Source organism: Oreochromis aureus, linkage group 3 (assembly GCF_013358895.1).
Source record: "Oreochromis aureus strain Israel breed Guangdong linkage group 3, ZZ_aureus, whole genome shotgun sequence".
NCBI classification, from domain to species: Eukaryota; Metazoa; Chordata; class Actinopteri; order Cichliformes; family Cichlidae; genus Oreochromis; species Oreochromis aureus.
In genome coordinates, this window is record NC_052944.1 from 6,644,390 (window position 1) to 6,671,699 (window position 27,310).

At 41.6% G+C, this 27,310-nt stretch overlaps 1 pseudogene; it reads left to right on the top strand.

Moving 5' to 3' along the window:
- Positions 1-25,458, top strand: part of LOC116333505 — a 31,592-nt pseudogene extending 6,134 nt beyond the window's left edge.
- Positions 25,459-27,310: the final 1,852 nt, after the last annotated feature.

Here is a 27,310-nt window from a genome sequence, read left to right on the forward strand (position 1 = left end):
TCAAAGTACTTTCTACAACATTAACCTGCAAACATGCTCATACCGTTTGTGTTATGCTTTTAATTTCTTTCATACACAGTCGCACGTCCTGCTTTTTGATTGGACTTCATAGTCAGTTTAGAAATAATACAGAAGTGGACAGATTTAGGAAAATTTCATATTTTTTAAATGTATCTCCCAAGTGCTGTTAAACAGAGTAAGGGCTTTAATACAGCATTTCCAAAAATCTAGTTTCATTGTTACATTATTTGCATGTTTGCATTTGTTACATTGTTACATGATTTGCATGTTTGCATTTGTTACATTGTTACATGATTTGCATGTTTGCATTTGTTACATTGTTACATTATTTGCACACAGAAACATAATGTCTTTGATTTTCCATGTCTTCCATGTGTTTCTCAGCGAGTTGAGCAATCTTAAGTATTTGTAACAATTAACAGTGTCAATGTCACAGCCATGAAGGGTTTCAATATGGACTCTAGGGCTTCAGGCTTCTTCAGACAAGAGATTTCTGAAATGTATCGAAAGTGGACCGCAGGTTTGCAGTGGTCAAAGTGCAGAGCCAGTGTTATGTAAAATGCTGCTCTCTTTCACTTGTTGCTGCACATCAGACATAAGAAACTTTATTTTCTTTGTACTGTAAGACAAAAACAAAGCGAAAGAGAAACCTGAGATTAGCGCCATCATTTCCTGTTTAAGGTGTGTGCCTTCTTTCTTTAGCATCCGTTTGTGACACAGCTGTTGACCCGTAACTTGATCATTGAGCTGCTGGACATGGCCAACAACCCCGAGCTCCACGCTCCCCATACAAACACCATGGATGACATTGAGCTGGAGGTCAGTTCTCAGAGCGTAGCTAAACTCACTGGATAAGGACATTTGATTTTGTACACTGTGGATTTGAAACCAAACAATTAAGATGTTATCAACATGCAGCTTCATTCGAGTATTGTGTTACCTGTTTAGGATTAGTGTCACTTTTAAACATAGTGTTCTATTTAAGACGCTTAAAAGTGATTGAACACTCGTGTTTCCACTCTATTTCACAAGGAGTTAAACGGATTAAATATCTGGAGTTTTCAACATGGATCATTTGGGTTCTTTTCTCTGGAAATCAACAATCTGGTACTTTGGTAAAAGGAAACCTACCCTCTACAAAAACACGATCGATGAGGTCGTCTTAACATTGTTTTCAAGAGAAGCCTTCACAAATGGAAATACGGAGTTTACAACAAGGTGCAATCCACTGGTTACACTCAGGAACATGAAGGCCAGATTAGACTTTGTCTGAAAACACATTTGGAGCATGTCCAGTCTGGAAAGATGAACTTGTACCAGAACAATGAGAAGATAAAAGTATAGAGAAGGAGATCGGTTGCATGCATGGCTGCCAGTGAAGCCAGGTCAGTAGAGTTTATTGATGATGTGACTGCTGGATGAATTCAGAAGTGCACAGGGCGATAATCTCACGCTGCAAAACTAACCAGACAGAGCTTCACTGTGCACATAATAACACCGAGCAAACTGCTAAACCCAAGAATTCTCAAAGTAAAAAAAAAACCAGGAAAGTTTTCCAATGGTCAAGTCAGTCACCTGATATCAGCCCCACAGAGCGTGTTTGTCAGTGACTGAAAACAAAACTACACGTAGAGAGTGACCAGCAAACCAGCAGCAGTGGGAGGTGGCTGCAGTGAAGGCCTGACAGAGCATTGAAGGGAGGAAACCTGCATTTAGCCTAAAGTTCATCCAAGAATTCCAAACAGTCACTGTGAGCCTCTGAAGATGGGGACTGAAAATCTGCACTTTAATCACATCTTGATTGTTTGATTTCAAGTCCACTGTGATGATGTACAGAGGTGAACTTACAGAAATGCTCTTCTTTGGAAAAGCTGGGATTGACTTGTTTCCGCAGTGATTTGTGTCTGTACGGTTTTTGCTGTCTTGACAGGTTGGGGTAATTTGCTTTGTTCAGCCAACATGGAGTGATTTCGGTATTTTTTCCAGGATGTAGCTCCATAAATCATAACTCATAAAAGTATACATGTGGTTCCTATGTGGCCAGAATGCCAGCTTATCCATGCAGTATGAGAACAGTGTTACTGCAGGTACCAAGAGAACAGAGTGTCCTCCCAGAGCAATGAGGAGTAACCTGTAGTAAACACAAACAAACAAAAAGAAATTTGGTATGATTGATTCTAACTGCATAACTTTAAAAAAGTTAACTGTTTGCAGTAAGAGTGGAGGAATCGATTTACACCAATAAACAAACAAAACTGCAGACTCTGTTTAGTTAGTTTGTGCCTCTGCCCTCCAGCTGATCCAATCTAACTGCGTTTATTCACAGATTCTGGGAATGAAGTAATGCTCCGTATGTCCGGATACTTCCAGGTGCCAGTTAAAATAATGGAGACTATACTATTGGCCCCTTTATCAGGTACACGTTGGTAGTGCTGTGTTGGACCCTTTTGCCTTCATGCCAAAGACTCAACAAGGTGCCGAAAACATTCCTTAGAGACATGATAGCATTACATGGACTGCTGCTGCACATCCAGGATTGCACTGAGACCTTTGACCGTGGAGCACAGTGAACTCACTGTCATTTTTAAGACTGTTATCCTGCTGAAGCAGCTACCAGAAAATGGGTACACTCGTTTCACACGTCACTTCTCTTCCTGATGCTCAGTTTGAACTTCAAGTCCAACAGATGTTTGCATTAATGAGCAACGGCCGGTGGAAATTGAGTGTACCCACGAGTGTACCTAATAAAGTGGCCAATAAATGTATATTTATGAAAAAAAGATGGTTGCATAATCTATTTAATTTCTTTTATTTTGTTTTTAAAATGATGACATGTGCACAAAGGAGTCGTTTACAGTTGTGATCAGACGTTTGCGTCCACTCTGGGCTTTTAATGATTTCTTTGTTCTTTTGGAAGATTGTACAAGACAACAACATCTTTAATGACTTAAAAAAACACCAAACTTTAAATTAATTTTTGATTTGATGTGGGCAGCTGCAAATTTCCCTCAAGCTTGTGTTGATTTTGAAGTAGGAGCTTCTTGCTTGGAGACTCTTTCTTGGTTAGCACCCTCTCAGGCTATGGCGATTTAAAACTGTCTTCATTGTTGACAGTGATGCTGGTGTTACAGCAGTTTCTGGTCCATGCCAGTCTTGAGTCTTGAGCCTTGGTGATTTGTGGGTTGTTCTTTAACGCCTCGGCTCATTTCCTGTCATCCAATGGTAACTGTTTGTCAAAGTCTGGAAGAAAACCCAAAGTGGCATAACTTGTACTAATGTACAAGTTTGAACTGATGACCTTTGAATCTGCCGAGACCCCGACAATTTGCGTAAACCTACAATTCTCCTTCTTAGATCTTGAATGAGTTCCTTGGACTTCCACATTGTTCTGAGTATTGGTCAGTCCAGTGAGTGCCACACTGAGGATGTGGAGAAGTGGGTGAAGAATTTGTCTGACAAACAGCTTACCCAAGCGGAGAAAACCATCCATCCCGCTTCCACTGATCACGAGCCCCTGAAACGAGACCTAGGAAGTGTTTACAGTAAGAGGGTGATAGACTGTCTGAAACAGTTAGAACAGGACAATGCTACTGACCAGACCTCATACCACAGGTCACAGGCTCTCTGTGAATGGTACTCATGGTCTTTGATCAGTGGTTGTTGTTCCTTCAGTGGTGCTGGTTTCAGTCATTATGCAAATGTCCTGTTTATAAGGTTGGAAACCTGCAGTCAGCTGAGACTGAAGAACCTGGATGACGAGGAAACGTTTCTCCCACTGAAAACGTCCAGATGAACAGAATCAACCTTTGTGGATTTCATTAGGTGGATGATTGACCGTGCATCAACACGACTTTGTTTCAGGCATCTACATCATGAATCTCATTGAGAGAAGGCCAAGGGTTTGCAGCATTGTCGACAGAGCAAAGTCTACTTTGAAGAACCTTAAATATCAGATGTATTTAGAATCATTTAATAACTTTTTTCTTTGCGACATGATTCCATATATCTTGCTTCGTATATTTGTAGTTACAAACTGAAAACATCAGTGTAGAAAGTCGTAAAAATAAAGGAAAAACATTAAATGAGAAGATGTGTCCAAACTTTTGCCTGGTAGTGCATAAACTCTGACTCTGTGTGGATCTGCGAAAATCCAAATTAAATTCAAACTTGTACACCCAGATCTTGTTTTTTTTTTAAGTCCTTAAAGAAAATAAATCATTAAAAGTCCATTAAAAGGCATTCATGTCAGAGATGAGCGTTTGTAAGCATTTGACCACAACTGTATATAATCCCTGCTGCAACTCTTCCAGCATATGACTGGGTGAGTTGTGTTTGATGGTAGGTAAACTGGAAATAACCCTTGGCACAAAAACGAGTGCTCTAAGCCTGAGTTTGAAATGATAGAAAGTGATCAAACCTTGGGTTGATTCCTTCTTGGGCCATTCAGGCCTGTAGTCAGATAAACATCAGGTCTTCCTGTTGCAGGAGCCTGTTGGAATGTGTGGAGCAAGCTCTCGAGCTGAGGTAGGCCATGTCCATTAACTCTAGCCTTTCCTAACACCAATGTCTCCCCATCCCACCTGAATTCACCTGAAATAAGCTGCTTGTCATGGAATTATTCTTGATGTGAAAATCAACCATTGTCTGTATGTTGGGTTTAATCAAAAGGTTTGTGTTCAATCTTATCTAATCCCAACCTCCATGAACTGGAGTTTGGGAGCACTTTTGATTTAGCACAAATGTACGTGTTTCCTTTGGGTTTGTGTTACTTGTCACTGATGTGGTGCTTGTGCTGATTCCCTCACATTATGTGGAAAACTGACTAGTGCTAGATTTCGGACAGTGCGGGTTTTTTCCTATTTCTTCTTTTTATCCAGAACCATGATGTCATTGGATATAGGAGGGGAACTGTTACCTCCTACATAGTGTTTGATTCTAAAAAGTTTCCACACCAGCACCGCGTCAGTGAAAGTCTGGTGTTTGCTTGCTTTGTTGTAATGTTTCCTTCAGATTTTTGTTCATGTCCTGCTCTTAGCCAACTCTCAGCATCTCCAGCACCTGCCTTTATGTCCGGCTTGTTTCTATTATGCTTGATGTGGATTTCATTATAAGACGTCTTCACCTTTTAGAGCATGGCCATTATTGCTCCTTTGTCTTTCAGGAGTTTAACCATCAAGAGAGTGCCATGTGCTGATGTGAGTGTGAGTCATTCTACCATAAACAAAATCTCTGTCGCAGTTAGTAGTTCATCTAAACTGTGTCTGTGTGTATCTTCAACTTTTATATACTAGTTTATATATTGCTAAAGGTGTTCACTCGCCTGTCCAGATCATTAAATTCAGCTGTTCCAACTTGTATAGAATCAATTGGCTTCAAGTCGATGTGTGTGTGAAGGCAGATGAGCAAATACTTTTGGCAGTGTAGTATGTGCAGTTTCTACTCTTCTATACTAGTTTAATATGTGTACACCTAAAGATTACAAAAAATAATTAAAATGCAAAGTAACATAAGTGTTTTAATGGAAGGTGGAAATTGTGCGGAAAGTTTTAATTATGACTTTCCATCAGTTTCCTGCCTGTGCTTCTACTAACTTTAAAATTAAATTAGCCTTCCTCAAATTCTACGTTTGCCTCAGTACAGTATTATTCATACAGAAGCAGGTTATTTGTTCCAACCAGCCTCTTGGTGGCGTGGTTTTACAGTGGGTAGTGCTTGTTCAGACCCCACCTGGGCCCTTTCTGTGTGGCACTGGTGCGCTCTCCTCCTGCCTCTTGGGGTTTTGCTGGGTAACTGGCTTCGTCCCAGTGTAAATACATGCACGTTAGATTAACTGGCAGTTCTAAATTGGCTGTAGATGTAAAGGAGATAAAGGGTAAAGAAGGCTTACTTAGCCAGCTATTTAACCCCCTCAACCACCTAAACCTGCTCCCATGTACTGACTCTGTAAATGCTTGGGAATGTCTCTGAGTGATCAAACCACATGTGAGTCCAAATTTAGTGTTGCTTGTCTAGCAGCAGTTCAGTTCCAGTCCAGCAGGATCTAGTGTGTCAAAGACAAAGTGGATTCTTCATTATTTTCATTCCAATCTGATAATCATCAACACTATAATAGGACACTTCAAGGGAGGCCTTGAATGCCCAATTTGAGTCCAAAAACACATGTTGAGTTTTTGAGGAAACTTCAATGTCCCCAGGAGAATAAGGATTTGGTGCAGCCTTCCATGACCAGGGTAAAAATTGCTTTATTCTTCCTGGATCCAAGATTGCACTAACTGCTGGACTCTTCCTTCCTGTACCCTAGCACAGACCTTCACAGGGAGGCCCCTGAATTTTGAACATACCCTAGGGTGCCCTAATCTTCCAATCCACAGGCACCTTCTCAGTAAGCCATCCTAAACCTTAAGGAACTCCCCCCCCCCCCTCCAAGGAGGTGACCACTGCCCAATCTATTTGCCACTGAATCCCTTTGGCCGCCTCCTGCAGGTGGTGGATCCAAAGGAGTGCAGGCTTCTTTTGGGCTGTTGCTGGCCAGGCACCATTGGCTGGGGCCCAGCCACCAGGCGCTCACCCTTGACTACCCCCCTCCTCTCTACCATTGGCTGCACCTCTCATGGGGTTTTTAATCGCTTATATTCTGGTCCAGTTGTTGCAGGGGTAAAATGCCCTCGACAGCTAAGGTCCTGGGAACACCCTCTAATGCCAATGGAGAAGGGTGGAAACACCACTACTCACTACAGAGGCATTATTCCATCTGATGAACATGCAGAAATGTGTTCAGTATAAAACCATGGGAGCAACATTCCCATGCACATCAGCCTGGTCACATACAGTAATGTGTATTTGTATTTAGTAACATGTTTGATGGTGTTTCTCAGGGAGGCAGAAAGAGCAGTGTGTTCAGTCCATCTACGGCCTCACTGCCAGCCTTCAGCTCTTTGACTCCCAACACAGAGGACAAAGATCTTACACCGAGACTGACCTGTACACTGGGCCCAGACAGCGCTGTCACAGCCGACTCCACCACAGGTACTCATCACAACATTAGACCTCAGCTATGTCTGCCTTTAAACAGGCACTTTTCTTTTAACTTCTGTTCTGTCCCATATAACGTTGCACTTTCAGATGTTTGTATTGGACTATTTCAGACAGTGAGGTAAACATATGTGATCACAGCGATGTCTTCATATTCTTGATACTTCACCAGGCGCAGCATACTGTTGATGCACAGGTCATAAGCACTGGGTAGTGCTCCTTGGTAGGCTTCTGTAAACGTCCTCAGCTTTAAATAAAGCTCCTTCAGAGGGGAAAGTTATGCTAACTACTATATTAGTATAGTAGTTACAACTGGAGTTAAAAAAGAAACCATGGAATCAGTTTTAGACCAAAACATGTTTTAAACTTTGGCTCATCAAAGTCGACCCTTTGGCAGATATAACAGCTGAACACAGCCGTGACATTCTTTCCACAACAGAAACCAAATATTCTCCCATATCTGCTGCAGAAGTTCCCATAAATGTGGACCTTGTAGGTTGCTTTGCTTTGCTTCTGTCCAGTTCATCCCAAACCAGTTACATGGGGTTTACGTCTGGAGACACTGCTGGACACTCCATGTTTTCAATCTTACCGTTTTCAAGCTTTCGAGTCTTCCAAATAAAGAGAGGGGCAGAATATCCCATCGTGTTATATCTTTGTTTGTTTGTCTAATGAGCTTTTTGTAATTGGTTTCAAACAATTGCTTGGATTTTGCTGTGAGTGTAAAGGAAACCCTTTCATTCATTTGCATAGGCCAGTCCCCAGTTATCATCATTGCCTCTGATTAATTAATTAATCTTGTATCCTGAGACTGAACCATACATATGTAGATTTCATAAGTGTTGGAATGGAAAGAAGTGGGTTATTCTTCCTTCCTCCTCTGTGCTTTGGATTTGTATATTACAGCGTATTCATCCAGGGGTTCGATACTTATCCCAAAGAGGATGGGTGATAAAGAATCCCCCTGCCTCACGCCCCTTTCTATTTTGAAGAAATCAGAGTAGCATCTGTTAACTGTGACCTTTGACCCCCTATGATCTTTATATAGAGAGTGTTGATCCGTGTAGCAAATATTTCTCCAAATCCCATTGTTATCAGTGTTTGTTCCAGGAATACCCAGCCCACTCAGTCGAATGTTTCTCAGCATCCAAGCTAAGAAACATTAAAGGCCATTTGTAAATTTAGAGCTTTCCTTATATTGTTGGCAACTTGATGGCTGTTAATGAATCCCATTTAGTCACGTTTCAATAGTTGCTTTATATAGTTTTGAGCTCTACTGGCTTAGATGGATGTTAAAATGTTGTAGTCCCAACATAAGAAGCTTACTGGTCCCACATAACCTGCTAAAGCTTTATAATACATGTTATATATGAGTTATATGTGGGCAGGCAAAAAGCCATCCTTCAATCGGTTTAACGTATATGCTGTCAGAGATAGAAAATGGATCCTATGCCACTATCTCTCAGTTAGTTAAGATGAATAACTCTCCTGCCGTTATAGGTGGCGACTGAGGAAAGCCTAGTGGCTCCTACACCTTTAGAGGCCTTTTTCACTCAGAGGGGAAGATCAGCATCGTTTAAAGGTCCAGTTTTTGGCTTTTGTACAAGAGACTTAGTTTAGAGCTCACCAGTTCATCAACACTAATCCCTCTCTTACCTCTCGAGCCTCTGTCTGGTATAACAAGAAAGTATTAATTGGTAAGAAAGCGTTCAAGTGGGATGCGTGTGCTAGGGCAGGAATTCATCAGCTGGGGGATGTTTGGTCAAACTGGCATGAATTCATTTACTGAAATCAGACAAGATTCTAATGTTGATCTAATCTGAAGACCAACCCAGACCCTCCATCTAGTATCCAGGAGTTATTCCAGAACCTGCTGGAAATGTCAGAAACTGTATGCATGTGGAAAATACATGTTAACCTTATGAATGATCTTTTTCATCTTAATCTCTCTAAGTCTCCAGCGTTGTGTGTCCGGGGTCTGTTACCTGACAGCATGAATCTTTCTGGCTCTGGGTGTGTCTGGCTGTTCTGACAGGTTGCAGGATAATACTGCAGCATCTAACTCTTGTTGCATATGAACAGGTCATGTACAGAGTTAAGGGAAGAGGTGTCTTTAATCAGGTCTGAGGTCCCCTTTGTGGTACATGATGTTCTGTGTCAGATAGGTCGGTTTCTAGAATCAAAGCTGCAGAGCACTGCAGTCTCTGTGACTGTCCCAGGATTTGTTTCTCTTAATCAGGTTATTAATTCCTTTTATGTTATAACTAACAAAGTGCATATGTGTCATTTTCTCTATATGATTGCATATTCCCCTTTGCTTTCTAAGAGGTGTGTAATATATACATGCTTAGTCTGTATGTGAGAATGGATATTTTTTTGTAAATTTTATGTTTTTCAGGGTGCTGAATCCAAAAATGTTTTTTTGCAAAGCATCAGGAGTCTTGACCCTGTCAATTCAGCTCCATCTTTAGAAAGGCCTAAATCTCTAACTAGATCATTAAGCTCGCTCTGAGAAAATGTTTGGGGTCATCAGCAGAAAAATCTGAGCTAGATTCATCCAAACTTGAAGGTGTGAGGTATGAGGCACTGGACGAATAGCTGAACTAAGGTTTGGGTAAGATATGTTCTATTTATTTTTAGTATTAAAGCCTCTTACATCTACCAAACAGAAATAGCAATCAGTAGTGTGGTTCTGCTGTTCTCACCACATCATAGTTTTTCTTACCCTTAAACCACAAACGAGGATCTTCCTCACATCTTCTTCTTCAACTTTCTTCACAACATCCCTTATGTTCCTTTGTTGACTTTTAACAGTGTATTCAGCACAAATAAAACAGAAGTCGTCTGGAGAAATGACACAACCTCTCGGAGCCATAAAACACGAGTGTGGCTGATACAGCATCAAAATCCTGAATGTTGAAGCATGAACAAATCTGATAGCAGAGTGTTTATACTCACTGCTAATGCCACAGAAAACACGTCAAAACATGCTTATAGCAGCCAGTGAGAGTCCTTACCTTTCACTATGAACAAAATAAACCTGTTGGGACGTGACCATCTGAGCTCCTCCCACCGCCAAAACCCCCCTACTGACACCCCTCAATTCCTCGCATTTTCTATTTGTATTTCTCTTGAGTCTCACGCTGAGAAATATTAATTAAATGTACAAAATCATTATTGGATATGGTTTTTTGACTCAAGTATAGGATACCAGATTTCAATTTAAAAAGGGAAATTGTACAAGACAACCTGACATGATGGAATTTTAAGTGAGTGAAAATCAATAAGAAACAGTCAAAAACAGTTTTTGGGTACAGACCTATATAACCAATATCACACTGTTGTGTTAAAGAGGTCTAGGTGAGTGTAATCCACTCATATTAAACCTAAACGCGTCCTCCATCTGGACTTTATGAAATATATCGTTTGTTAATATGGAATATTTTACACTCTGAAACGTATCTACATCGATATTTTGGCAGAAACAAAACATCCATTGTATGTTGTGTGCATCTACTTCTTTGTCTCGATTTCTTCTTTCTTTTGTCCCTTTCTACGTATCAATCAACACATATTCAAGTCACTCTAGAATTGAGTTAATTTAGAGTTCTTCCTGCATAAGAGCCCTGAGGTCTGATGCTGACAACGCTGCCTTCCTTCAGCTCCTCTTCGATGCACTCTCTTTCTCCACACCCTGTTCTGACTCTCTCAGAGCTCTTTCAGTGAGGTCTTCTCTCCGGTATCCAGTTTTATTCTCAGCTTTGCTGGATATAAACAATTTGCCTGCACATTTATCCTTGTAAGTTGCTTGATGTGTCTTTATCCTGTCTTCCTTCTCTTACCCCAACTGGTCGCAGCAGATGGCCCCGCCCCTTCCTGAGCCTGAGCCGGAGGTTTCTTCCTGTTAAAAGGGAGTTTTTCCTTCCCGCTGTCGCCAAAGTGCTTGCTCACAGGGGGTCATATGATTGTTGGGTTTTTCTGTTTTATCTGTATTATTGTAGGGTTTTTTTACCTTACACTATTGAGCACCTTGAGGCAAATGTTGTGATGATTTGTTGATATATAAATTAAATTGAATTGTTACAATGCGCCTGCATCAGCAGAGTTAGAGTGCAAAGCAGTGACACAGAATTAGACAAATGTAAGGACGAAAGTATCGTAGAAAACTCAAAACATAACATATAACACTTTAACAAAAAAGTAAATCAACCTTCTAACTCCACAATATCATCACATAAAATAAAAAGTTATCTTCCACCTGGGATGTTGGATCTTGGCTCAGGCTTTTTGAACAACTGCTTAAAGTTCTTTGCGTCTTCTCCTCGTGTGCCATTGTAATCTGGTTGTACTCGTTTTTGGCTCAAGTGGTGAAACACGTTTGTTGTTTATTGTTTCCACCTTCAGCAGGAGCAGTTTTCTTGCATATTTTAGTTTGTACTTTGTTAGAAGTTGTCAAAGTATCTGCTTTTTCTGGTTGACACGCTGCACTTGCTTGTTGTTTTGTACGCTAATAAATGTAAATGCATGGTTTTGCTATATCACTGTTGTAGTGATGTGGAACTTTAACACCACGTAATAATTTATATTGCAGTTATTGCAGACATGACTTAATGCATGCATTGACTTCAGCTATGGCCGTAATAGTTCCACTTTAAGCTGACCGAGCTCAGAATGAGTCCCACAAAAATCTCTTTCTCTTTTTAGCCTTGGCCAGGTGCTCGGCCACTCAGGACATCACAAAGGGCTGCAGTGAAACGTGTCGGCCAGCGGAGGGCGCTGTGACAGCAGAGTTGGTTACTACTGCTTCCTCACCCAAACGAGAGACCCCACTATCACCAGAATGGAGCACACTGAGGAGGAAGACGAAGGATGATGTAAGTGGAAGCCACGCGTCTGCCTCAGCATATCAGCCCGTGTGATTTGCTAACCTTATAACTTCCTAATGATTGGATCCTTTAAAGGTGTCAGACTACACACCGTGTAACAGTCAAAATGCTGATTTGTGACATTTACAAAAAATAATAAAATTTTTTATGTGTAACCTTTGACATTTTTAGAGCGCTGATTGTCATGGCCTTCCTCCCACCCCTCAAGTCCATGTAAGTGTGAAGTTTAACATTTTATGCCCAAAGCTCTCATGACTAACATGACATGCTTCCTCACATACAACCGTGTGTTTTAATGGCTGCGTCCTGCCAACGGATTCCACAAACCTCTGCACCTTCTCACTACTTCCTCACTTTTAGAGTAACTCTTGTGCAAACTGGTCTGTGATCTAAGGAGCTTTGAAAGACAAAGAGTCGGGACGTTTCATCAATTATCTGAGAAGCTCCTTCAGTTCTAAGAGCGATAGGTGGAGAGTCCCAGATTTTAAGGCCTATTTGGAGACAAAGCTCCTCAGATTACCATGACCTGGATGACTGTGAACAGAAAAATTACTTGTGCAACTTTGAATAAAAGTATAACAGCCAGTTTGGTTTTGTTGGAAAGATAACATACCTAAACTGAAGAGTCAGTCTAACCGTACATGATTCAGTTGCTCTGCTGCTTCTGTAGATGGGAGCCTGCTTCTCTAAAGTCTTCAATGGCTGCCCTCTAAAAATCAACTGCGCCGTCACCTGGATTTTTCCCAAAACAAGAGGTCAGTGGTTTGGTCTATGGTTCTATTTTTACTTCATAGTGGAGTAATGAGAGCTTGTTCTCAGGAATCTCACAGCAGCAGGTTTATAACAGGTTTATATTAATGTGAGGAGACAGTTCATTTATGCAAGGTACGATGAAAAGGAGACTTTATTTGAAAGGAAAGCTGTAACTGATTTAAATGTGGCTGTGTTCTCTTTAAGATGGTCTTGTTGTGCAGAGATGCTCTTTGTTGCGTGTGCACATTTGACGCGCACAATAAATGTGATGTGACACTGTAGTGGCCAGGTGCTGGCACACAGCATGGGTCATGTGCGTGCTGCTGTCTGACATTGTAGCACAAAGAGGCACTCTTAATGGGGATAGCAGCCAAAGTGAAAGCAGGTCTGGTGTCTGAACCTTGTGATGTGATGGTAATGGTGTCTGTGTTTGGTGCTGATGGAAATTTCTTTATATAAACACTTTTCCTACTTAGATCAGCATCTTATTCTTGGGGCAGAAGAAGGCATCTACACACTGAACCTTAATGAACTTCATGAAGATACATTAGAGAAGGTAAGATCGTAATTCTCTCACATCTGTATAATGCTTTAACAGCCATCCACTCCACTTAACCTGCCTTAATCCTTTATTACATGTCCTGTGCTTAATGAGTATAATTGGTAACATTTTAATGCTTTTTATTGTCCTCCATTCTGGTGAAGTTATTGGAAAGACGACTTATTTGCAAAGCACCAAGGGAAAGTCAGCAAAGCAAAACCAAGGCTTTAACTTTAGCTGTCCACAAAATTAGCCAACAACAAAACAGAATCTCAAAATGAGCACAGAGGCAGGAGCTGTGTGTGGAAGACACGCTACATGCTACAAAACAGGGATTAGAACAAAGATGAACAGATGGGGATCAAGATACTGGCTAAAATGATTGGACACAGGTGACGGCGATGAGAGGAAAAGGAGGGAAGACGGACAAAAACACGACACACCAGAAAACTGAGCAACACATAGACGAGACAGAGGTCAGACAGGGGAAACATCGGGGCTACTAGTAACACAAGAACATTAGAAACACAAAGGAAAGTCAGCTAAGACTAATACTGTCACAATATCTTATACTGAAATGGGTCAAAGGTCAAGTGGCTAGATTCATAAGATGCTCGACTGTCTGTGCACAGACGTGCAGGAGGAATAACTCGGTCCAGAGCAGGTTAGGTCTGCAGCATGAGTTACTATGACAATATAACCCCAGTAAGGAGCGACCCTCCTTAAAACCAGTCGATGCTTCGCTGACTTGTGACAGTAGTAACTGTGGTAATGTTAGAAACAAGCCACAACACAAACATGTGAACAAATAACACTGCAAACCCTAAATCTGGCAAACTTCTCCCGATGCTTCCACTGAAGGGGTTGGAAGTTAAACAGCGCTGAAGGTTAGGTTTGGAGTAAATCATGGATATGTGCACGAGAGTGTGCGCATGTGTGTGCACGTGTTTGTGTGCAGTTTGTAGTGCAAACGTGTGTGCAGAATTCATGCAGACATGTGTAACTGGATGTGAATGTGAAGTAGAATAGAGTGATGTGCATTTAAGCTGGTAGTTGAAAGTGTCAGTCAGAGTAGAAGAGCATTTTATAAAAATGCAAGTAATAACAGAAAAGTGCAAGTCGTTAATCGCATCACCCTGAAAAATCTGAGTAAGGAGTGCAGCTCCTGATGAAAGGAGGAGCACTGAAAACCAGGAAATGGTGTTTCTGGAACAGTCTGATGAGTGAAGCTGGATGTTTGAAGTGTCAGTGAACTGCTTGTCTTTTCCCTCTCCCCACAGCTCCTCCCTCAGCGATGTATATGGCTATATGTTATGAACAATGTGCTGATGTCCGTATCAGGTAACAAACAGCGCGACACAAACGGAGAACATTGTGTCCACTCGATAATATGCTGCTCTAAAAAGGCTCCATCCTGCAGGGAAGTCGTCCCAGCTTTACTCGCACAGCCTGCCAGCTCTGTTTGAACAGAAAGGACATCTGCACAAGAAACACGGCAGCCTGTCGCTCAGCACCAACCGCCTCACGGAGCGGATGAGTCTCAGGTACGACACGCCATCACAGATGCAGGGAAACAGGAGCTGTAGCAGTATTAATTATGTGATGTATGATGCTACCACCTGATTTTGAGGAGGGAGGATACTGTAAACCCAAATAGTGGGATTTGTCTGCTTGTTCTGACCTGGATATTCTCTGTTGGCCACAGAAAGTTTGCCATATCTGTAAAGATTCCTGACACTAAAGGTTGTAGGAGGTGCAGTGTAGGTAAGCAGTGCTGAGTTACTCTGGTCAGTCTGTTTGTTCACGGAGAACAACTGCAGACACTTAGTCCTGCTCTCTCTGTTTCAGCAAGAAACCCATACACAGATAGCACATTTCTGTGCGGGGCTGTCCCCTCTGGCCTGGTTTTACTCTTGTGGTACGAGCCTCTTCAGAAGTTCATGCATCTAAAGGTTTGTACAGATATGTTGAACTTGCCACCTGAATAAATGTCTTCCTTTCTAACTCTAACCCTATTTCCACAATGCAAACCAGTCATTAGACCTGAATTACATAAAAGCAGACAGACAGCATATCAGAATCTGAAGCTGAAGAATGTCATTGTTTTTTTAATAACATATGCATACTTTTTATTCAAGCCCAACAAGATTTTAGAGACTAAATAAAAGAAACGCTGTATAAACGCTGTCCAAAAACACCAACAGCACCTTCTCTGGGTCCAAGCTCGTGTAACTGAATGGTTAGCATGTGTTTTCTGGGCTACAGGAACAGTGTTATCAGCACACAGTTCAACGCCAGCATGCACCATCAGGTCACATAGCAGACTAATTGACAGGTTTTTTGTGAATGTCTCGCACATTTCATGAAGACAACGTATGTATAGTGAGAACAGAGATCTGTGGTAAGCCTGTCTGCAGTCCTAACACAGTGCTGCTAGGAGAAACACGCCTGTGTCACAACATTATGGCAAAGTGGCATCACTCCAAAGACGTGCAGTTAGTGGGGAAATGTTCACTGGAAACTTTAAATTGCCCATAGGTGTGAATGTGTGCGAATGGTTGTCTGTGTCTATGTGTTAGTCCTGCCACAATCTGGCTACCTGTCCAGGGTGCACCCCGCCTCTCGCCCTAAGACAGCAGGGACAGGCTCCAGCCCCCCGCCACCCTGAAAAAGGATAAGCGGAAGTAGACGGACGGATGGATGGATGGACGGACGGATGCATGAATGGACGGACGGATGCATGAATGGACGGACGGACGGATGCACGGATGGATGGATGGATGGACGGATGCATGGATGGATGGATGCATGGATGGATGGACGGATGCATGGACGGACGGATGGATGGATGCATGGATGGACGGACGGATGGGTGGATGGATGGACGGATGGTTGGATCAATGGATGGATGGATGGACGGACGGATGGATGGATGGATGGATGGCATACTAATCATACAAGAATTCTGTTGTGCTGTTTTGGAAGGTTGTATGAACAGGTTCAGCTCAGGTTTAACAAGCATCACTTAACCATCATTAGAATTTATTTAGTTTTTCTTGTTTTGTTTCTTGTTTGTTCTTGATGACTGTTTCACAGCAACTCGCCATCAGGCTCCCAGATTCTCTTCCAATATTTGAACTGCTGGTGTTGGCAACAGATGAGTTTCCTCAGCTGTGTGTTGGAGTGAGAGACTGTAGTAATGATAAACCACCAACCGGCCAACAGCTCAGGTTTGATATTATAGAGCTGAACGGCGCTCCTGTTCCAGTGCCAGGTAGGACCGTTTCTGTGTTTCTCTGCTGACTTCCTGAAGCTTCAACCTTCAACTTGTTTCAACAAGCTTCCTTGTTTCCGTGCATCAGGAGATAGTGGAGCACTCAGAGCCGTGCAGGTAACCCAGCTGGACCGAGACACTGTTCTCATCACCTTGGAAAGTAAGTCCCCTCACATATTGTAAATCCTTCAAATGTCTTTCGTGCTCATTCTCAATCCGTGTACCGTTTGGACAGGAACTGTAAAGATCGTGAACCTGCAAGGCCTTCCATCCAGACAACTGGCTGCAGAAATAGTCTTTGACTTCCCCATTGAAACACTAGGTAGAAATAATGTGACAAACAGAGTGAATGAGAGCTGATGTCTGTCCTGAAAGCTGAGTGACACCTCCTGTTCTGTCAGTCTGCTTGCAGGACAGTGTGCTGGCGTTCTGGAAGCATGGCCTCAAAGGGAGGAGTTTCCATTCAGATGAGGTGATGAACTAGTAAATTCATCCAACGTTGGCTGAGCTCGTATCATGTGCTTATCATATTTGTTCTAAGTCATTACACATGTGAATTTTCACTTTATGTGCAGGTAACACAAGAAATTACAGATGAGAGTCGTGTGTTCAGAGTTCTGGGAACAAACAGGTATGTTAACAGTATGCTGACGAGAGCTATCAATCACTGTGAGAAACTAGTAATCCTAGTACATCGGAAGTAATCAGGATAGTATTTTTCTTGATACTATTGTTAAGTGACCTGGAAGTGATTTTCAGAGTAGCATGTGGAAGAAGCATGAATACTCCTAGCATTAATGCTAGCATTAAAGCAGGAGTCACGCTAGAGTGTTTGTTCTGTTGGTCACTCAGATCCAAGGATTTAGGAAATGCAGCCTATGTGTTTGAACTCAGCCCTCAAAAAAACCCCAGCCATCAAAGTTACCAACTACCGTCTACCTGACACTTTGTACAGAAAACTACTTTCCTTAGTGCTAATTTTCTTTATGCTAGTGCCAAATCACAACAATAGCCACTTCAACACACTGTATATTGTAAGGTAAAGACCCTGCAATTATGGTGCACAAAGGTGAAAAACGCCCTTTTAGCAGGAGGAAACCTGAACCAGGCTCGGGGAGGGGCGGGCATCTGCTGCGATCGGTTGGGGGGTGAGAGGAGGAAGACGGGACAAAGACAATTGGGGAAGAGAGCCAGAGAATATTCTCAACTAATGATTCAATGGAGAGAGGTGTATAAACAGATAGTGAGTGAAAAGGGCGACTGAAGAAGAAACACATCAGGGGCTGGTGGCGCTGTCACTTGGTGTTCGCTCGCTTTGTGGTAGAGTATCACTTCCTGTTCCTGCTCAAACACAGTGGTGTTTCTGAGTAGCATTTCTGCTTAGCAATTTAATTTAAATCTTTTGATACATCCCTTTTTCATAGTATAATCTTAACGTGCTTCATCTGAATCACCCTTTCTGTGTACTCACTACCTAATTTATAGCCAAAGTATTCACTCACTGTCTCTTTACTGTTTCGCTAGCTTAGCTTAGCTCGTAGCCGACTCGTTAGCACCATGGCTACTTCACCTGTCCCTCCTGCACTTTCCTGCTCATTGTGTCAGATGTTTAGTTACTCCTCGGCCTCCTTTAGCAGTAATGATACCTGTAATAAATGTAGCATATTTGCAGCTCTGGAGGCCAGGATTACTGAATTGGAGACTCGGCCGCACCCTTCATTCACCCGTAGCTAGCCAGGCCCCTGTAGCTGGTGCAGTCGAAGATAGCGTGAGGCCCCGCTAGCTGTTCCCCGGCAGACCCCAAGCAGCTGGGGAAAGAGGGCGGCTGGGTGACGGTGAGGAGGAAGCATAGTCTTAAACTGAAGCCCCAGGTACACCACCAACCTGTTCATGTGTCTAACTGCTTTTCCCCACTGGCGACACACCGCCGGGGTCAAACTCTGGTAATTGGTGATTCTGTTCTCAGACATGTGAAGCTAGAGACACCGGCAACCATAGTCAATTGTCTTCCAGGGGCCAGAGCAGGCGACATTGAAGGAAATTTAAAACTGCTGGCTAAGGGTAAACGTAAATACAGTAAGATCATAATTCACGTCGGCAGTAATGACACCCGGTACGCCAATCGGAGGTCACTAAAATCAATATTGAATCGGTGTGTAACTTTGCAAAAACAATGTCGGACTCTGTAGTTTTCTCTGGTCCCTCCCCAATCAGACCAGGAGTGACATGTTTAGCCGCATGTTCTCCTTAAATTGCTGGCTGTCTGAGTGGTGTCCCAGAAACGATGTGGGCTTCATAGATAATTGGCAAACCTTCTGGAGGAAACCTGGTCTTGTTAGGGAGACGGCATCCATCCCACTTTGGATGGAGCAGCTCTCATTTCTAGAAATATGGACAAATTCATTAAACCCCCAAAATATGACTATCCAGAGTTGGGACCAGGAAGCAGAGTTGCAGTCTTACACGCCTCTCTGCAGCTTCTCTCCTCCTGCTACCCCCCAAAAACCATCTCCATTGAGACTGTGTCAGCTCCCAAAAAGACAAAAACAAACTAAAACCAGCAATAAACAACTTAAACATAAAAATCACAAAGAAAGAACAATACAGTATCCACATCTGAACCAAAGAGTAAAACAGTGAAATGTGGATTATTAAATATTAGGTCTCTCTCCTCCAAGTCTCTGTTAGTACATGACTTAATAATTGATCAACAAATCGATTTACTCTGCCTTACAGAAACCTGGTTGCAGCAGGATGAGTATGTTAGTTTAAATGAATCAACACCCCGAGTCATTCTAACTACCAGAAATCCCGAAGCACAGGCCGAGGGGCGTGTGGCAGCAATTTTTCACACCAGCCTATTAATTAACGAAAGACCAAGACAGACTTTTAATTCATTTGAAAGCCTGATGCTTAGCCTCGCCCACCCCAGCTGTAAAACTCAGAAACCAGTCTTACTTGTTATCATCTATCGTCCACCTGGGCCTTACACAGAGTTTCTCTCTGATTTCTCAGACTTTTATCTGATTTAGTGCTCAGCTCTGATAAAATAATTATTGTGGGTGATTTTAACATCCATGTAGATGCTAAAATGACAGCCTCAACATCGCATTTAATCTGTTACTAGACTCAATTGGCTTCTCTCAAAATGTAAAAGAACCCACCCACCACTTTAATCACACTCTAGATCTTGTTTTAACGTATGGCATAGAAACTGAATATTTAACAGTGTTTCCTGAAAACCCTCTGCTGTCTGATCATTTCCTGATAACATTTACATTTACAATAATTGATTACACAGCAGTGGAGAGTAGACTTTATCAAAGTAGATGTCTTTCTGAAAGTGCTGTAACTAAGTTTAAGAATATAATCCACCCACTGTTATCATCTTCAATGCCCTGTACCAACATAGAGCAGAGCAGCTATCTGAACGCTACTCCAACAGAGGTCGATTATCTTGTTAATAATTTTACCTCCTCACTACGTGCGACTCTGGATACTGTAGCTCCTGTGAAAACTAAGGCCTCAAATCAGAAGTACCTGACTCCGTGGTATAATTCTCAAACTCGTAGCCTAAAAGCAGATAACTCGTAAGCTGGAGAGGAAATGGCGTGTCACAAATTTAGAGGATCATCATTTAGCCTGGAGAAATAGTTTGCTGCTTTATAAGAAAGCCCTCCGCAAAGCCAGAACATCTTACTATTCGTCACTGATTGAAGAAAATAAGAACAACCCCAGGTTTCTCTTCAGCACTGTAGCCAGGCTGACAAAAGTCAGAGCTCTACTGAGCCAACCATCCCTTTAACGTTAACTAGTAATGACTTCATGAACTTCTTCACAAATAAAATTTTTATCATTAGAGAAAAATTACCAATAATCATCCCACAGATGTAATATTATCTACAGCTACTCTTAGTACCATCGATGTTAAGTTAGACTCTTTTTCTCCAATTGATCTTTCTGAGTTAACTTCAATAATTAATTCCTCCAAACCATCAACGTGTCTTTTAGACCCCATTCCTACAAAACTGCTCAAAGAAGTCCTGCCATTAATTAATTCTTCGATCTTAAATATGATCAACCTATCTCTAATAATCGGCTATGTACCACAGGCCTTCAAGCTGGCTGTAGTTAAACCTTTACTTAAAAAGCCATCTCTAGACCCAGCTGTCTTAGCTAATTATAGGCCAATCTCCAACCTTCCTTTCATATCAAAAATCCTTGAAAGAGTAGTTGTCAAACAGCTAACAGATCATCTGCAGAGGAATGGCTTATTTGAAGAGTTTCAGTCAGGTTTCAGAGCTCATCACAGCACAGAAACAGCTTTAGTGAAGGTTACAAATGATCTTCTTATGGCCTCTGATAGTGGACTCATCTCTGTGCTTGTCCTGCTAGACCTCAGTGCTGCGTTCGATACTGTTGACCATAATATCCTATTAGAGCGATTAGAACATGCTGTAGGTATTACAGGTACTGCACTGCAGTGGTTTGTATCATATCTATCTAATAGACTCCAGTTTGTACATGTAAATGGAGAGTCCTCTTCAGACACTAAGGTCAATTATGGTGTTCCACAGGGTTCAGTGCTAGGACCAATTCTATTTACATTATACATGCTTCCCCTAGGCAACATCATTAGAAGACATAGCATAAATTTTCACTGCTATGCAGATGACACGCAGCTCTATCTATCCATGAAGCCAGGTAACACACACACCAATTAGTTAAACTGCAGGAATGTCTTAAAGACATAAAGACCTGGATGGCCGCTAACTTTCTGCTTCTTAATTCAGATAAAACTGAGGTTATTGTACTCGGCCCTGAAAATCTTAGAAATATGGTATCTAAGCAGATTCTTACTCTGGATGGCATTACCTTGGCCTCCAGTAACACTGTGAGAAACCTTGAGTCATTTTTGACCAGGACATGTCCTTCAATGCACATATTAAACAAATATGTAAGACTGCTTTCTTCCATTTGCGCAACATCTCTAAAATTAGAAATATCCTGTCTCAGAGTGATGCTGAAAAACTAGTTCATGCATTTATTACTTCCAGGCTGGACTACTGTAATTCACTATTATCAGGAAGTCCTAAAAACTCGCTGAGAAGCCTTCAGCTAATCCAAAATGCTGCAGCAAGAGTACTGACAGGGACTAGAAAGAGAGCATATTTCTCCTGTTTTGGCTTCCTTCATTGGCTTCCTGTTAAATCCAGAATTGATTTCAAAATCCTGCTCCTCACATACAAGGTCTTAAATAATCAGGCCCCATCTTATCTTAATGACCTTGTAGTACCATATCACCCTATTAGAGCACTTCGCTCTTGCACTGCAGGCCTACTTGTTGTTCCTAGAGTATTTAAAAGTAGAATGGGAGGCAGAGCCTTCAGTTTTCAGGCCCCTCTTCTGTGGAACCAACTTCCAGTTTGGATTCGGGAGACAGACACTATCTCTACTTTCAAGATTAGGCTTAAAACTTTCCTTTTGCTAAAGCATATAGTTAGGGCTGGACCAGGTGACCCTGAATCCTCCCTTAGTTATGCTGCAATAGACGTGAGGCTGCCGGGGATTCCCATGATGCATTGAGTTTTTCCTTCCAGTCACCTTTCTCACTCACTATGTGCTAATAGACCTCTCTGCATCGAATCATATCTGTTATTAATCTCTGTCTCTCTTCCACAGCATGTCTTTCATCCTGTTTTCCTTCTTTCACCCCAACCGGTCGCAGCAGATGGCCCCCTCCTGAGCCTGGTTCTGCCGGAGGTTTCTTCCTGTTAAAGGGAGTTTTTCCTTCCCACTGTCGCCAAAGTGCTTGCTCATAGGGGGTCATATGATTGTTGGGTTTTTCTCTGTATTTATTATTGTGCGATCTACTGTACAATATAAAGCGCCTTGAGGCGACTTTTGTTGTGATTTGGCGCTATATAAATAAAATTGAATTGAATTGAATTGAACCCGCTAGCAGCCTAGACTTAGGCTAACTAAGGGAGGATTCAGGGAAGAAAGGAAAGTTATCCTTTCTTAAAAGGAAATCCTAATCTTAAAAGTAGAGAGGGTGTCTGTCTCCCAAACCCAAACTGGAAGCTGGTTCCACAGAAGTGGTGGCTGTAGCTCAGGTGGGGGAGCAGGTCACCTACTCCCCGTCTGCATGCCAGATATCCTGCATGAAAGCTGCTCTCCGGTGCATCCGTCAGAGTATGAATGGGTGTGAACGGGTGAATGAGGCAAGCGCTTTGAGTGCTCAGAGTAGGAAAGTACTATATAAGAACCGGTCCATTTACCAAGAGTTGGTAAATGGACCGTTAGTTATGGTACCATAAGGTCATTAAGATAAGACAGGGGCTGATTATTCAAAAACCTTGTGTGTGAGGATTTTGAATCTTTTATTCTGGATAAAACAGGGAGCCAATAAATGTTCTGTTTCTAGTTCCTGTCAGGACTCTCGCTGCAGCATGTCGGATTAACTGAGAGCTTTTAGGACATCCTGATAATAACCTCAGCACTTCCTTTTGATCATTTTTGTGGGGGGAGGGGACATTAACACCAGGTTCTCTCAAACAATTGACACACAACCTGCCAAAATGAATAATTCCAGTAACTACAAGTGTGTGTTTACATTTGGATCGTATAGATATCTGGCATTAAAACTCAGTCTTCAGAAAATGTCCTTTTCTTTTTGATTTCTTTCAGAGCAGTCTGGAATTGATTTTTAACTAAATAATTAAAACTAATAATAATATATTACTATATTATATTACTAACAAATCCAGGACAGCCCTGTTGATCCAGTAGCTCTTAATGAAGTTTGAAATAAGAATCGTGGTGAGTTCATTAGAAATATTTCACTTTTTTTTTTTAAATAAGTCATTACTGGAATCATCTGAAGTGCAAAAACGGTGGGATTATATGTGAGAAGGACGGACTCAAAGACGGTCGTGTATCACATATATATTACATAGATGTCCAAAATCAATGCATCATTAATGAAACTGAAACAAAAGTACTGAATTTCACGTGGAAGACCAAACATTAGCATTCAGGAAAGTCTTATACAGGAGCAAAGATAATGGAAGTTACCCGGAGTTTTCCACTGTGGAACCAGGAATAACAGCTTAAAATGTTGTTGTGTAAATGTTCACACTTATCTTAAAGTTTAAAAAAGTAGTAGGTGTGGTGATGAGCAGGAGTAAAACACGAGAGTAGACCCAGTAAGTGTACCAGTACTGTACCAGTGTGTAGCATTAAAGTCAAACTAGAGTGGTTGTAGTATCAGTAGAGTAGTGTTAGTACTAGAGGTGGGAGGAGTAGCAGCAGGTGGAGGCACTGGCTTTAGGTTAGTTCTGCCTTTCTCTGGTTTACAACTTCTCTCCTTCTCATTTGCTGACAATGTGCAGAGACATCATCCTTCAGAGCACACCGACTGATGACCCGTCAGCACTGAGCAGCCTGTACATCCTGACAGGACACGAAAGCAGCTACTGAGAGAGGAGGCGGGGCTTCTCCTTCGACTGTGTTACCAAAGAAAAGCACAGCCTGTCTGTAACTGTGGGGTAGAAACGATGCTCTGTTTCAGTGAGGCTGTGCCAGAAAACGGTTCAATGCTGGGAATGACAAATGTTAGGAAGGGATCCTGCTGACTGTCCAGCCTTCACCTGTACACAAGACACCTGTCAAGGTCCTCGTTGGGGTTATAGTTGATAAAGTTTTCTAGCTTTTCTTGTCTATTCATCTTACCTGCTTAAATCAGACCTTTCTGTTAAAGCTAATGCAGACTCCACTGATCTGCCCGCTCAGTGTGGACGGGAGAATAACCTGAACACGGCCTCGGGACATCATCGTACTGAGTCAGGTTTTCTTCTTGATCAGACTGAGTGGGGCAGACTGACACTGCACAGAAATGACTGAGTGTGTTTTGGTGTCTCAACATTCAGTCATATTCTGTAAAGCCATTTTCTGTCTGCATGCTGCACATAAACTATTTGGACCGGAGTGCTGTGACACCTACACCTTACACCTGCAGGAGCTGCTCGGCCATAGAAAGCTGTTCTGTGAAGTGCACGGCTTTTTGCCAGTGTTGATTTTATGGGTTTATTGTAATAACTAATTTTTCACATCATCGTCTGAGTCGTAATCCCAACGAGGAAACCTGGAATGTAAAACTCGATGGACGCTCCAGCTGAAGAGTGAAGTGTCAGACTTTTAATGTATCTTTGAGCTTTAGCATACTTACAACGGCAGAAACAGTGCCACGTCTAAAACATAGGAGCCATCTTCATCTCATTCTTCCCATTTCATGAAAGTTTTTTCTCATCCTCAATGGCCAGAATTTGGTTTGCTGACTTCATTCAGTCACACCATACTAGAGCATAAAAAGTTGAAATAAACTGGTCAGTAAGAAAGTGTGATGCTTGAAAGTATAGCGTAAGGACAGCAGCTGTGTTCCATGTGCTGTGTAACGCTGCATTTACAGCTGATATGATGACTTCAGCATCTTTAAAGAACTGTGAAGGAATTATCAGTGCTAACACAACCTTAAGCACGTGATGTGACCGTATTCCACTGCTTACACTTTCAGTATCCTTACTTAAAGAGAAAAAAGTACAGTTAGCAAGAAGCTTTGAGAACAAGGCAGTGTTATTGTATGCTAACCACCTGGGTGGTGCAGCTTGTCCTGATAAAAAGTGAATGTGGTCACATTATACTTGTGCTCGTTTAACTAAAATGAAAAGATAAAATAAACATTCCACTACATGGGTAAAGATATTTATATTTATGGAAAGGATACTATAAAAGTAACACTGGCCTTTCCATGAGAGAAACTTGAAGTACAGTATGCATATTGAGATTCATGTTTTTTTAATATGTTTTTGCTACTATGTGAAGATGTGATGTTATTAACAACACAGAATAGACAGAAATAAAGATTTTCATATCTCTTGGAGTTTTATGAAGAGTTTGTTGGGTTGTTCTTCTTTGAATGTGTGGATCGATGCTTCTACGATTTATATCTTAATCCTTCAATTTGTAAAAAACTTTTTGAATTCCGTTTGAGAAGATAAATGAAGGTTCTTGCGTTCAAGTGGAGGCTCTAGCAGACTGAGAAAGTAACTGCATCACTGTGTTATTCCTGCACCCATAGCAGCAAGTAAATGAAGGCAGTGATGTTCTCAGATCACTCAGTCAGTCTCTGAACGTCACCTTTATTGTGATCACGCACTTTAAGCTTTCATGCCTGTATTTTTGCACAATTGTGATAAAACTGTATTGAAAGAAATCTGTGCACAGACGAACATGGGGCAGCTTTGCTCAGGTAGTAGAGGAAGGTGCTTCAATCCCCGTCTGCATGCCACATATCCCCGGGCAAGATACCAACCCAGAGTTGCTCTCCGAATGTGTGTGAACATTACACAGAAAGTGCTTACAGAGAAAAGTGCTTGCGTACACCTGAATGAGGCAAGTTGTTTAACGTGCTATGAGTACAATATAAGAACCAGTCCATTTACCATTTACGTCGCCAAAGCACTCAATACTCTCTTTACGAAGTTCTCTGTAGTTTGTTTCTCCAGCACCATATTTGACCGCGGTCAAGTGAGCCCTCACTTACGAAGACAGTCAAGCTAGCCGCACCGCCAGCTGCACCTAAAATGTTGTTGCACTATTCTTATGCATATTACGGTGCGGGTGCCGACTGGCTTAGAAACGCAGTCTTTGTTTCCTGACACTATTGTACTTCACAATCCACTCCCAGTTTTGGTTCATCTCCACTCTTCACCCTGTGATCCACAGCCCAAATTACTGTATGATTCAGAGAAAATCAACAGTAAAATTTACCCAATATACAGTACTGTACTTTTAATATCCTCATCTTTGAGCTCAGATTACAGGAAAACTGTACGAGGTGACACTGATATTTCACTGGATTCTGACTCTGGGTGACCCCCACTCTTCACATGTGATCCACACCCAAAATTACTGTACAGTTTCTGAGATTGCTGTGTTAACCCTCTCAAGGCAGGCGTTGCAGATTTGCAACAGTTAAAAGCTAACAACCTGATTACCCCACATACATATTTTATGAGTTTTTTTTTACTCAGAAGTACCACTGCAGGTATTCTTTTGTGCATTAGCAACAAAAACTTAATTTGAGCCTGAGAGGGTTAAGCATGAGTATGACAAAGGCTAAGAAAATATACTGCTTAAAATAATATCAAATTTAAACAACAAATTACAAAATTGCCACACCTGCTGTTATTGCCAGGTAGGTTCAATAGAGCATTATTTAGTCATAAAAAATACATATGATTGAAATATCATCAGTAAAAGAAATACTCTCACTATGTAAGACATGTTAGCAAATTCAGTTAATAAATAATGTATCAAATCTATACAGATGTTTGAAGGTATAATGCAAAGCATGTTTCTTTCTTATGGCTTACAAATGTGTTTGCCTTTAACATAATTTACATTTCATTTATACAGTTTCACAGACGAAACAATAAAATAGGTTTCCTGAACTGTTCTTCATGGCCCAAATTTTGAATCCTTGAAGGTGGGCAATTTGTTCATTGACCTCTGACCCTCGCTGACTCTGACGCCTCCTAATTCTGCTGCCAGCCTTGATGATTAATTTGTTGTCACTGATGCTGTCACCAGTTGTACACAACATCTCTGTTTGTCCACCAGTCTAATCTGTAATTCAGGTGAACCCAGAATTACCTGTATCTTTGTAATGTTTCAGAAAATATACACTATATGTTGATGGGCATTGTCCCACTTTTCTTTCCTTTATAAGTAAGAATCTCT